This window comes from Marmota marmota, unplaced genomic scaffold (assembly GCF_001458135.2).
Source record: "Marmota marmota marmota unplaced genomic scaffold, marMar, whole genome shotgun sequence".
Taxonomy (NCBI): domain Eukaryota; kingdom Metazoa; phylum Chordata; class Mammalia; order Rodentia; family Sciuridae; genus Marmota; species Marmota marmota.
Window position 1 is genome coordinate 29,095,048 of NW_026000240.1, and position 11,991 is coordinate 29,107,038.

Consider the following 11,991-nt stretch of genomic DNA (forward strand, 5'->3'; position numbering starts at 1 on the left):
TTATTGTCCAGCTCTTTATAAATTCTTAGCTATCTGCTGTAGTATTTTTAGATTGGGGAAGATATCTGTATCTATTTGAGTTATCCATGTAAAAATCTAATGACTATATTCTTGCCTTGATTCAATATATCTTATTCCAAAGGTACTAGTGGAGGAAAACCTGAGCACAGCTTTTGTAATGGGTTGCTTTGCATTTTCATTTTCAGGGATCACAGAATTACAGTGAAAGTTAAGTTCTGAGGTGGAATCTCGGGAGGATGGAGGAGAGGAGACCTTTAGTAAGTGGATTTTTCTGCCTTGTAGTTCAGAGCATTGCCAACTAAAATTCACGCCAGTGATTTATTTTTAAGTGGATATTGATTTTGACCACACATATCTTTTTTTTTTTTTTAAAACCACATATTTTCTTCCTGAAGTGTCACTGAAGTTAGGAAAGATGCTCAGAGACTGAAGATGGGCCAGTTTTTCTTCAGAAGGTCAGGAGTTTGCTTTTATGTCTCCTTGCAGCTGATTCCTGAGCCCCTTCTCAGTATCAAAAGGGTGAGCTTGACTTCTTTCCTTGGTGGAGGCCAGTCTTAATTGGAAAGGAGGCCAATTGAAAGAAAGGGGGTAAAGAGTGGGAGCATGTTGATATTGTTGATCATGCATATCTTTTTTTTCTTAAAGGCTGTCTTTAATCTTTATATTCTCTGTGTATAAATATACACTGTCAACTCCGTTCTATCAAGACACTTAATGTTGCAGGAGAAATGTAAGGAAAATGCTGAACATGGCAGAGAGAAGTTAGTGAACAGATTATTTAATATGCAGGATTATTGCTTGAACAACCATGAGGGTTGAAGACTTATTTAGTTTTTTAATTGAGGAGAAAAAAAATACCCTTATCCTGTAATCTAACATTTTGTAATTCCCTGTTTTAAGACTTAGTTAAATATTAAGTCTCAGCTGATTTTTTAGGTAATTTGATTTTAGCTTGATTAATTAGATTTTGATGAACAATCTATTATTTATTTATTTCAGCTTATTAGTTTCTATAAGTTAGAAACATTTGAAATAAAAGCCTTCTATTTGTTTTCTTTTAGCATCCATTAAAGTATATTCTGTGGTTTAATATGTATTATATGATTTCTTCCCTCTGATTAATGCCTCCTATACCAATATCCTTAGAACCTAGAAGATTGTCTTGCCTAAATGAATTTTTAAAGTTTTGACTGGCATGTGGAAACTGGATGATATCATAGACTATTTTGTGTTTTGGCTGGCATTTAGAAACCATGGATGATATCATAGAATAATAGAATTTTGTGGTGGAGGGGAGGACATTAACATCATCTCAGAATTCTAACTCCTTTGTTTTATAGTTGAGAAAATTGATGCTTAGAGAAGGTGGTTAAGTAATTGATTACCAAAGGTAACTCAGCTACTTAGAAAACTAGGAAGAGAAGTCAGAACCTTGAACTTCAGTTCTGTCTCAACACTATCACTCTTGTTTTTCTTGCCTTAACTGATTTCTGACATTTCCTTTAAAGTCCATTTTTTTAAATATAGTCAGTTTTTATCAATAGCCAGCCATTCATGCATCATACATTCAGGTATCATTTGAGTAAGTAAGTACAAGTGCAATAAGACCCTAGCCCAGTGAGTGAGGTGTGCAAGGCAGTGGGAAGATAGACATGCTAAATACTATAAACATGACCCTTTACAAAGGTGGGGGGCAGTTTGCTGATTTGGCACTATTTAACTGTAATTGCAGCCTTGGGGAAACCATAGCTGATTTTTAAAATCATCTGTAAAAAATGTTTGAATCATTGAATTACTAGCACGTGGGTTAGATAGGTCAGGTCATAAAGAATACAGGATTTGAATTGAAGTTTGGACTTTGGACTGTATAGGGAAAATGGATTTTTCTTGATAGGTCTTGAGAGTTTTGCAGGAATACTAATGTTTCAGTGTGGAATTTGGGTTGTTTAAAAATAAAATTATGAACAAATGTTATACATTCTAATGAGAGCAACATTCTTACGTTCCTGGAATTGGCAGTGAGAACTTTATGTCTGGTTAATGTAATTAAGCAGCCGAAGTGTTTTTCATCCTAAGAATAAAAATATCCTGTGCATTCTAATGTCAGCCTGCTACTTCTTCAGTGCATGGCTGTTTTCACCCTTGCACACCTTCCAGCAGAACCCTTTCTACAATTTACCCATTCTGTTTTGCTTTGTCTTTCTCTTCTGGTCCTTTCAGTTTTGTCTTCTGGGGCTCCTGTTCTGCTTTAAGGTCTCCTCTGACTCTTTTCATTGTATTTCTTTATTTCTTCAACTTAACCAAAACTTAGTTTTCTGGTGTGATGGTTTCCTCATAACCCTTTTCAGTACCTAGAAAACATTTTTTATTATGGTATCTTCCCCTTTGTGATGCAGGGACCAACTCGAATTTTTTGTTTTTAAATGGCATCTCACTGTATTCCCCAGGCTGGCCTTGAACTCTTGGACTCAAGTGCTGGGACTATAGCCATGCACTATAGTGCTCAGCTTTAATAGTAATATTTGTTGAGGTAAAATTCACATAACACAAATTAACCATTTAAAAATGATGAGTTTAGTGACATTGCACACCACCTCTATCTAGTTTCAAGACATTTCTGTCACTCCAAAATAAAACCCATTATCTGTGAAGCAATTTCTTCTCATTTTTCTCTGCCCCAATCCCTGGTGACAGGCAATCTGTGTTCTGTCTCTATGGATATATCTATTCTGGATATTTCATATAAATAGATTCATATAACGTGTGCTTTCGTGTCTGGCTGTTTTTACTTAGTGTAATGTGTTGGAGGTTCTTCCATATTATAGCACGTATCAGTACATCATTACTTTTTATGGCTGAATAATATTTCACTTAATGTATTTATATCACAGTTTATCCATTCATCATTTGGCCTGTGAACACATTTTGACTATTACAAATAATTTTGCTGTGAATACGCATATACATATACTTGGTTTGAGTACCGATTTTTTAATTTGAGTATATACCTAGAATGGAATTTTGGATCATGTGGTCATAACTAGTTTAACTTTTGAGGAACCACCAAAATGCTTTTCTACAGTGTCAGAAACATTTTTGCATTCTTTCCAGCGGTGTGCAAGGGTTCTAAATTTTACCACATCCACACCAACATATGCTATTTTTGCTTATGGCTATCCTAGTGGGTATGAAGTGGTACCTCATTTTGATTTTGATTTGCATTTTCTTAGTGACAAGTTAGATTGACCATCTTTTCATGTGTTTTTTGGTCATTTGTATATCTTCTTTTGAGAAATATCCATGCAAGTCCTTTGCCCACTTTTTAATTGAATTAATTGTCTTTTTGTTGTTGAATGTTGTTATAGTTTGGATGTGAGGTATCCCCCAAAAGCTCATATGTGAGACACTGTAAGAAGGTTCAGAGGAGAGATGATTGGGTTGTAAGAGTCTTAACCCAATCAGTGATTTAATCCCCTGATAGGGATTAACTGAGTGGTAACTGAAATAGTAGGGTGTGGCTGGAGGAGGTGGGAATTGGGGCATGGCTATGGAATATATATTCTGTGTCCAGAGTGGAGACTCTCTGCTTTCTGATCACCATGATGTGAGCTGTTTCCCTCCATCACCCTCTCCTACCATGATGTTCAGCCTTGCCTTGAGCTCGGAAGAATGGAGCCGGGCTTCTATAGACTAAGACTTCCGAAATTGTGAGCCTTCAAATAAACATTTCCTCCTCTAAAATTGTTCTGGTCAGATCTTTTAGTCACAGCAGTGAAAAAGCTGACTAAAACAAATGTTAAAGGTTCTTTGTATATTCTGGCTACTTGGTGCTTATCAGATATATGATTTATAATATCTTTCTGGGCTGGGGATGTGGCTCAAGCCTTAGCGTGCCCGTCTGGCATGCGCACGGCCCGGGTTCGATTCTCAGCACCACATACAAACAAAGATGTTGTGTATGCCGAAAACTAAGAAATAAAATATTAAAATTCTCTCTCTCTCTCTCTCTCTCCCCCCCCCCNCTTGTGCATGCAAGGCAAGCACTCTTCCAACTGAGCTATAGCCCTAGCCCCTTGGTTTCCTTTTTGATTGTTCACCATAGAACTGGCTTTTTACCATATATTATATCTTCCCTTCTTTGGTTGTTTTGCTCCAGGATAGTGACTCAGTATCCTCTTCTCCTGATTTTTGTGATTCTTAGTTATATAACCTTGGACCTATTGGAATTGTAGGAGTCATCAGGTCTCTACAGATCCTCAGTTTCTTTACCTTCAGATTGACTTTCATTATTTCCCTCCCTTTATTCCAAAGGGATATCAGAACCTACCCTGATTTTCTCTCAGCTGTTACTCCTGGGGCCATGCTGGTCTCAGTTCCCAGAAATCTTTCTCATAGAAGGCACTCATTGGAATGACCACTTCTAAGCCCTTGGAACTTCTTGTTTTAATTTTGGCACCCCCTCCCTTCCTTCACATTCACTGTCTGGAACTAGGCTCCATTTCCTGGTTTCATAGTTATGCTACTCCTGACTTGCTGAGTAACTGACTCAGTAAAGCCTTACTGAATAAATTATTTAACTCACTTCCTTTCTACAACCATTCTTCACTATTTTACTTCTATGATGCCTACCACACCACTTCCTGCTGCTGTCCACTACCCATGCATTCACTTTGCATTTAATTACTTTAATCTTATTTGGTGGACTAATAATTCATAACAATTAGAAAGGAATAGATTATGTAGATCTTATCTTACTGTCTTAAATTTTTTTTCAGTGTATATTGAAGGAAAGAGAAAGGAAATTCAACTCAAATTAAGTATGATATTCTGTTTTATATAACGCACAAAATAAATTTGATTAAAATTATTTTTATTAGTTTTATTTCCTCGTTATAATATGAAACATACTCCTTATGATAACTTGGAACATGTATAAGACCATAAAGAAAAAGAAAAGTATCATATATTATTTAACCATGCATTGCCAATTTTGGGGAAATAATCTTTCCAATCATTTTTTCAAGGTTATTTTTTCTCTTGTTTAAATCTTTCGTAAGGATTAAGAGTATAGGTGACTCTTTGAGGTAGATTGCATGTCAGATTGTACTTCAGAATCTAAATGGTATGTTTCCCCTTTGACCGCTTCCCATTGTGCTGTGGTCAGATTGGGGCCTACATATTTTCTGACTTAAGAAACTGGTTGTTGTGGAAGCTAGAGAGGAAAAAGGAAAAGAAAAGGGAAAGGATGGAGATTTCATGAAAATCAAGGGAGATCGTTAGAGGAAAAGGACCAGCAGGTAGAAAGGGTGAAGTGCTGGGGAGTGATATTGGCCGAATCATATTGTTATATTGTGTGCCGTGTACAAATCTATAACAACAAATCCCACCATTATGTATAACTAGTAATGCACCAATAAAAAAAATGTGGGGGAAAACAAAAGGAATTAGTTGTGCTTTACTCTTATTTCAAAGAAGATGAATTTTCTACAGAGTACCATCTTGGTGTGTGTATTAATTATGGCCATATTAATTATGGATATATATTCATAAATCCTGTACAAACTAGTTTTGTACTATTACCATAATTATACTTAGCATTAGGTTCTCTTTATAGTTCTGCTTTTTTCCCCTATGCTTTTCCTTTTGATTTAGAGCAATAAAAATTTATGATTATTATACTTTCATCATGAAATAAACTTCTTAGTAGAAAAATCTCTATTCCCTGTTAAAAACAAAAGTTTAATTAATCTCAGTATGTTTTACAGTAACTCTTTTGGGAAAGAATATGTGATTGGTATGTTTTTTGAGACCTTCTGAGACTCTTTTTTTTTTGAACACCTGATAAGAATTTGTTGGTAATGGAACTCCTCAATTGCTCCCTGTTTCCCTGAAAATGATAGCTTTGTTCTTTCCTTGTCATCTTTGGGGTTTTCCATGTTATTCTCATTTGGATAGTGAGAATGGGTAATCCAAGAATTTTCTCCTCATGTCAGCCCCTTTGCCAATGATGAATATGCAGATTCTTTTCAAATTTTGGTGTTCTCTTTTGGTCTTTCTTTTTATTTCATAGTATTTTCTCAGAATTTGCTTTTTTACATATCTGGATATTTTAAGAGCAAGTTGGAGGAAAGGGATTTTAGTCATTAATCTTTTTTTTTATTTTAATTATTGTTAGTGTTAACCTTGATATACCAAACATAATGCCTTTATAGACGTGATTTTTTAAAAATTGAATTTGGTTGTTGGAGGAGGGACTTTTTCTCTCTTACAGCCTTAGACAGTAATTGGATTTTGTTTTAGTGAATTGCTGTGACCTGTATACATAATCCTTTAAACATTTTCTTGTAAACTTTTTTCTAGTTATATTTCATAGAAAACTTAAGAAAAAGAATAAAAGCATGTGATAAAAAAATCACTCATAATCTACAATTTATAATTAACTACTATTAACAGGTTTTGGTATTTCTTTTTTAAAAAATAGAGCACATGCAATGTGCATATTCATGTATATTTAACTTTAATTCACTGGGGAGTTATTGAAAACTTGAAATAAACATTAATCATTTAGGTGCTACATATTTTTAAAATTTGGTGCATATAGTTTGTATCTTGTGTTTTTTCATTTTACTGTTACATTCTGGGCAAAATCCAAATCATCAAAATTTACTTGTAGCATCCTTATTCATGGCTTCATAGTCTTTTTTCAGTTTTTTTTGTCAGTTTTTGATCATTAAAACCTGTCTTCAAAAGAGGTACCATCATTTGATTGGAAGGCTATGTAATTTCTTAGAGTATCATCTATTTCCTTTTCCAAAGAAAGAAAAAATGTTGAAGAGCATTATTTTCTATAATGGATGTATTATAGTCTATTAGTCATTGCCCCATTACTGGTAATTTATATTTTTATCATTCAAATGATAATTTTAACATTAGTGTCTGTACATAAAAAATTTGTGTCTATCTTTGATTTCCTTAGGATGGAATTTTTAGTATTGGAGTTACTGGGTCAAAGAGTATAAATATTTATAAAACTTTATATGTAGTCATAAATTGCTTGCAGTATCCTGCTCGTATGCATAAACATTTCAGTTGTAATATCAAATGCACTTTTTAAAAATCTTCAAGATTGCTTATTCACTAAAAATAACAGGATTTATGGGAAAAATAAGGTTAAGGGCAGACTGCTCAAGACCTCTGCAATTTTGAAACCAGAGTACTAACAGAAACATAATTGGTACCTTATGAGATAACTTGGGTAGCCCAGTCAAACCACTTAGTGTGGCCAAGGCTGCCTCAGAGGAAAGTTAAATCTATTAAAATTTAAGGGGCTGGAAATCACAGACCTAAATGGTCTAAGACAGTGTAGATAAAAGTAATTTTGTAAGCCTGTGGGACTGCCATATAGGTGGGCACACGTGGAACTGTGAGAGGCTGACTGTGTACCTGAGGAGGGAACTGTGGGTGCAGATGATCATTTTTAATATTCTTGAAATAGAGCTAAAGGGTTCTTGCTTGGCAGTATCTGAACTGAGTGAGGGTTCTTTCCCACTGGAAGTTATAGTTTTCTACCTGATCTTCCAGTTTCTCTTGCCTGGGGAAATTCATATGTGAAATGGTACATCTGCCATGTTATACTGGCACTATTATTTACTATGTGAATCAGTATTGTAGGAACACGTCTTAATGATAGGACTGTCTATTTTCAAATTTGATAGGTGAAAATTTGAGTATAATTTGGATTCTTCCTTCCTTCTGTTCTCTCAGGGAAGCTCTACCACTGAGCTACATCCCTATCCCTTTTTAGTTTTGATTTTGAGAGGGGATCTTGCTAAGTTGCCAAGGCTGGCCTTGAACTTGAGATCCTCCTGAGTTGCTGGGATTACAGTCATGGGCCTTCAGCTTGGATGGTTTCTTTAAGAAATTCAAACCCTTTCCAAGGACAAATAACTATTTTAGCTAATAAAGAATATCCATTTCAAAGCAAATGTTTTCAGAACTTTTCAGAAAATAGCAGCTGTTTAATAATTGTATTCCAATTTAATATCTCCATCTATAGTAGTCAATTTCAAATTTTAAATTTATTTTGGTGATCAGTAGGTGTTCATGGAGATTTGGATCACAGGCTCCAAACTTATCAGCCACTTATAAATGTTATTTCTTGATAACAGAAGCATCATTTTGTTGTAAGTCATTTGTAACAGTGGCTTCATTCAGGCTTATACAGCATTTAGTTACAGCACCTAAAATGACAGGAGGTAGGGGAGTTGGTTCATGATTGGAGTGTTTTCTGAGTGAGGTATGTATGTTGACAAGCTGGGGGAAAAAGACGACCATGCTGGTGGAGAAGTAACTGAAGTAGTTGGAAAGTAATTGAATAATTGAAATAGTTGTAAGGAGGTGAGGAAATGATTGGTATAATTGAATGGGAGAAATAAGAGGATTTTAGATACCTTAGGTGGTCTGAACTCAGAAAAGCTGTGAAAACAAAGAAATCAAAGAGCTACTAGACACTGAGATAATATAGTTCAAGAGTTTGGAGGTAGAGTAATTTGCATATTGCTGCAACCCAATAGAATGGTTTGTAATTTGCATATTGCTACATTCCATAAAAAATGGGTTATTTTGGTATGAATGAAGGTTGTTTGAGTTGAGGAATCAAAGGAGCATTGAAGGGCAGGTTGGGAATGAGTTGGTTTCAAGGAATTTGGGAGTTTGCCATGATGAGTCATAGGATAGGGATTTATAGAAGTTTATAGATGGGTGTGGTGCCTCATGCCTGTAATCCCAGCAATTTGGAAGGCTAAGGCCAGAGGATCGAAATTGCCAGGTCAGACCATACAATTCAGTGAGACCCTATCTCAAAAAATGCAAAAAGGGTTAGGGATGTTTTGGATCCTTCCTTCCTTCTGTTGAACCCAGGGGAGCTCTACCAGTGCTAGAACAACCCTGGGTTCAATTCCTAGTACTGCCCACCTCCCTTCCCCAATTTACAAATTAGTTCTAGAATCCTCATTGAATGGGGGTAGCTGAGATATTGGGAAGGAAGGATAGAAGGTGTCACAATTGGATAGCATGATCCCACAGGAAACAAAACTTTTGACAAGAAGGCTCAGTAGTCATCCAAAGTGGTCATGGGGATCCAGAGCAATGCCCATGGAAGGTGGGAGGATGGGCTCTTTGGGTTCCACAAGGCCTAGAAAAAGTTACACTTCAGTAATGTGAGGAGATTGGTAAACAGAGTACTTTCAGGGGATGACAGAACACAGAAAGGTTCTGTGATTCATTGAAGGGGAATCATGGATGGATGGACAGGGTGTTAAGTGTGCCAGCACAAGTTAAGGTCCATGTAGACTTTAGAAGTCTGAAAAAGTTAGTTGACTATATTATTTTCTATCTTTATTCAGTCTTCATTTGTAATTTTGTAGAGAAGTCACTCTGGTATCTTCCAGGAGAATGTTCTCTGCTTAGGAACCCGGGTTTTGTTGAAATATTTGATTTAATAAAACTGGAGAAACCAGGGGCAGTGTAGGGAGGACTAATGGGAAGGGATTGACTGTGTTCCTTAGTTTCATTTTATGAGATAAGAATTTAGAAAATTCCTAGTAGGACTAAACCACAAATTATTAAGTGACAGCATGTATGGCTTGAATTCATGCTTGTATTTTGTTCTTTATTTCTTGTCTAATTGTTAACAGCTATTTTTCATATAGCTTTATATGGAGTTGAATTTGCAGAATCCCTAGATATTCTTGATACTTTGAACTGTGTTCTAGAAAACCTAAATACTCATACATTGTTTTTGCTATTATTACTAGTAATGACATTAGAAGTATTATTTATTAGGAACAGAATTTCTTCCTTCTCTGTGAAAAATATTTGAAGTATAAATTTGGAAGTTGTTGATCATTTAAGGTTAATCTTTTTCCTAAAGCTTTTTATGTTAGTGCTACTGCTGTTCTAGGACTTTAAAGGTTTTTTCCCCTTTGTCTTGTTTTTGTGATTCTGGGGATTGAACCCAGGGCCCCTCTACTGCTGAGCTACATTTCTGGCCCTTTTTAGTTTTTATTTTGAGACATGCCCTCTGCTAAGTTTCCCAGACTGTCCTAGAACTTGCAATCCTCCTGCTTCAGCCTCTTGATTCACTAGGATTACAGCTATATGCCATTGACCAGCTGTCTTAAAGTTTTTTGACATTTTAGTAGAGAGGTAAAACTTAAAAAAGTTTTTTTTTCTTTTTTTTTAACTTCTCTTAAAAATATTAGGTAAACTTTACATTTAGATTTTAAATGTCCTGTTCTTTGAGTTTTGAAAAAATATATACACCTATGTAACCAGGACTCTAATCAGATTTCAAACATTGTTATCACTCCAAGAAATTCCTTGATGCCTTTTTGTAATTCACCAGTCTCCCTTTCACCCCCTTCTCTTTTCATGCTACCTTAGATCTGAGTTTTATCACTATAAATCAGTTTCATCTGTATCAGAACCTTATCTAAATAGGATTGTATAGTTTGTATCCTCATGTGTCTAGTTTCTTTCACACTAAGAAATTCCTCCTTGCTGCAGAGTCTTAGCAGTTGGTTTATTTTCACTGCTGAGTAGTATTCTGTTGTATGAATAATTGATTGTCTATTGGTGTATGCTGATGGACATTTGTGTTGTTTCCAGTTTTCACTATTATTAATAAAATATTTGTTAATATTTGTGCACAAGTCTTTCTGTGGACATAATGTTTTTAGTTCTTTTGTATAATTATCTGAGTGGAATTGCTACTTCACAGAGTAGGTACATGTTTGGCTTTATAAGAAACTACTAGCTTTTAAAAGCAGTTGAACATTTTTACACTCCCAGCAATTATGAGAGTTGGAATTGTTTTATACCCTTGCCAACATTTAATTTTAGTTATACTCTTAGGTGCTTAATGGGTCTCACGTTTTAACCTGTTATAGTCCATCCTCCTATAAATAGGACACCTATAAAAACCTAAACAGAACAATCTTTATGAGTGTCCTATAAAACTTCATAGGTTTTTATATAGGATGATGGGACATAATGGATTAATTTGTGTTTTTTTTAATGACTAACTAATGAGGTTTATCACCCTTTTATAATATGCTTATTTGGCCAATTATATATCTTATTGTAAAATGTCTGCTCATATCTTTTGTCCATTTATTTAATTGTTATCTTTTAATTTTTTTCTAGGTCTTGATGCAGAACTCTATTATGTGAGAAACGACCTTATTAGTCACTATGCCCTCTCCTTCAACCTATTAGTACCCAGTGAGACAAATTTCCTGCACTTCACTTGGCATGCAAAGTCCAAGGTAAGAGAGTGGTCAGCAGATGTTATGACAGGGTCACCCAGGACCCAGAGGCAAGGACTGTATTTGAGTAGTAGGTTTTCATTTCTACAGAAGGGCTAGTGGGTAGTACTGGATCTTTTTAGGTTTATATTTTAAATCTAGAGCCTATTCCTTTAAAATCTCTTAAATCCTTTACAGTGAAGGAGGCCATCATTTAGGTGATTATCACATGACAGACATTTGCATCCTTTCAGACTTTTCAAATGGGGTCTGCATCTAGCTTGAAAAGAGGACAGTTGGACCTGAAAATGACCTTGCTGTTATGGTGAAATCATATGTGTTGGGGCTAGGGTAGGTTGGGAATTAGGTCTTCTTGATGTGTTTGATAAAATGGGTGTCATTTTTTTATTCATGGTGAAAATAGGGGATGGCAAGCACATGCCTGTGATCCCAGTGGCCCAGGAGGCTGAGGCAGAAGGATTGCTAGTTCAAAGCTAGTCTCAGCAAGTTAGGGAGACCCTTTCTCTAAGTAAAATACTTTTAACAAAGGGCTGAGGATGTGGCTCAGTGGTTAAGTACCCATGGGTTCAATCCCTAATACCACCAAAAAAAAAAAAAAAAAATGTGTGGCAGACAACCTACCCATGTGTCTGTAGGTGAGGCT

The 11,991-nt window shown here is 35.5% G+C and overlaps 1 protein-coding gene across 4 annotated transcripts in view; it reads left to right on the forward strand.

The window, feature by feature from the left end:
• The first annotated feature begins 201 nt into the window (after positions 1-201).
• Ryk (receptor like tyrosine kinase) overlaps positions 202-11,991 on the forward strand; it is a 69,362-nt gene continuing 57,572 nt past the window's right edge. The window contains exons 1-3 of one of the 4 annotated variants that reach the window (XM_048794389.1): positions 202-278; positions 417-540; positions 11,227-11,348. The gene's annotated coding sequence lies outside the window, so the exon portion shown is untranslated. Of the gene's footprint in view, positions 279-416; positions 541-11,225; positions 11,349-11,991 lie in introns of those variants that run through there. The other 3 variants (XM_048794388.1, XM_015487035.2, XM_015487036.2) reach the window with 3 other exon arrangements.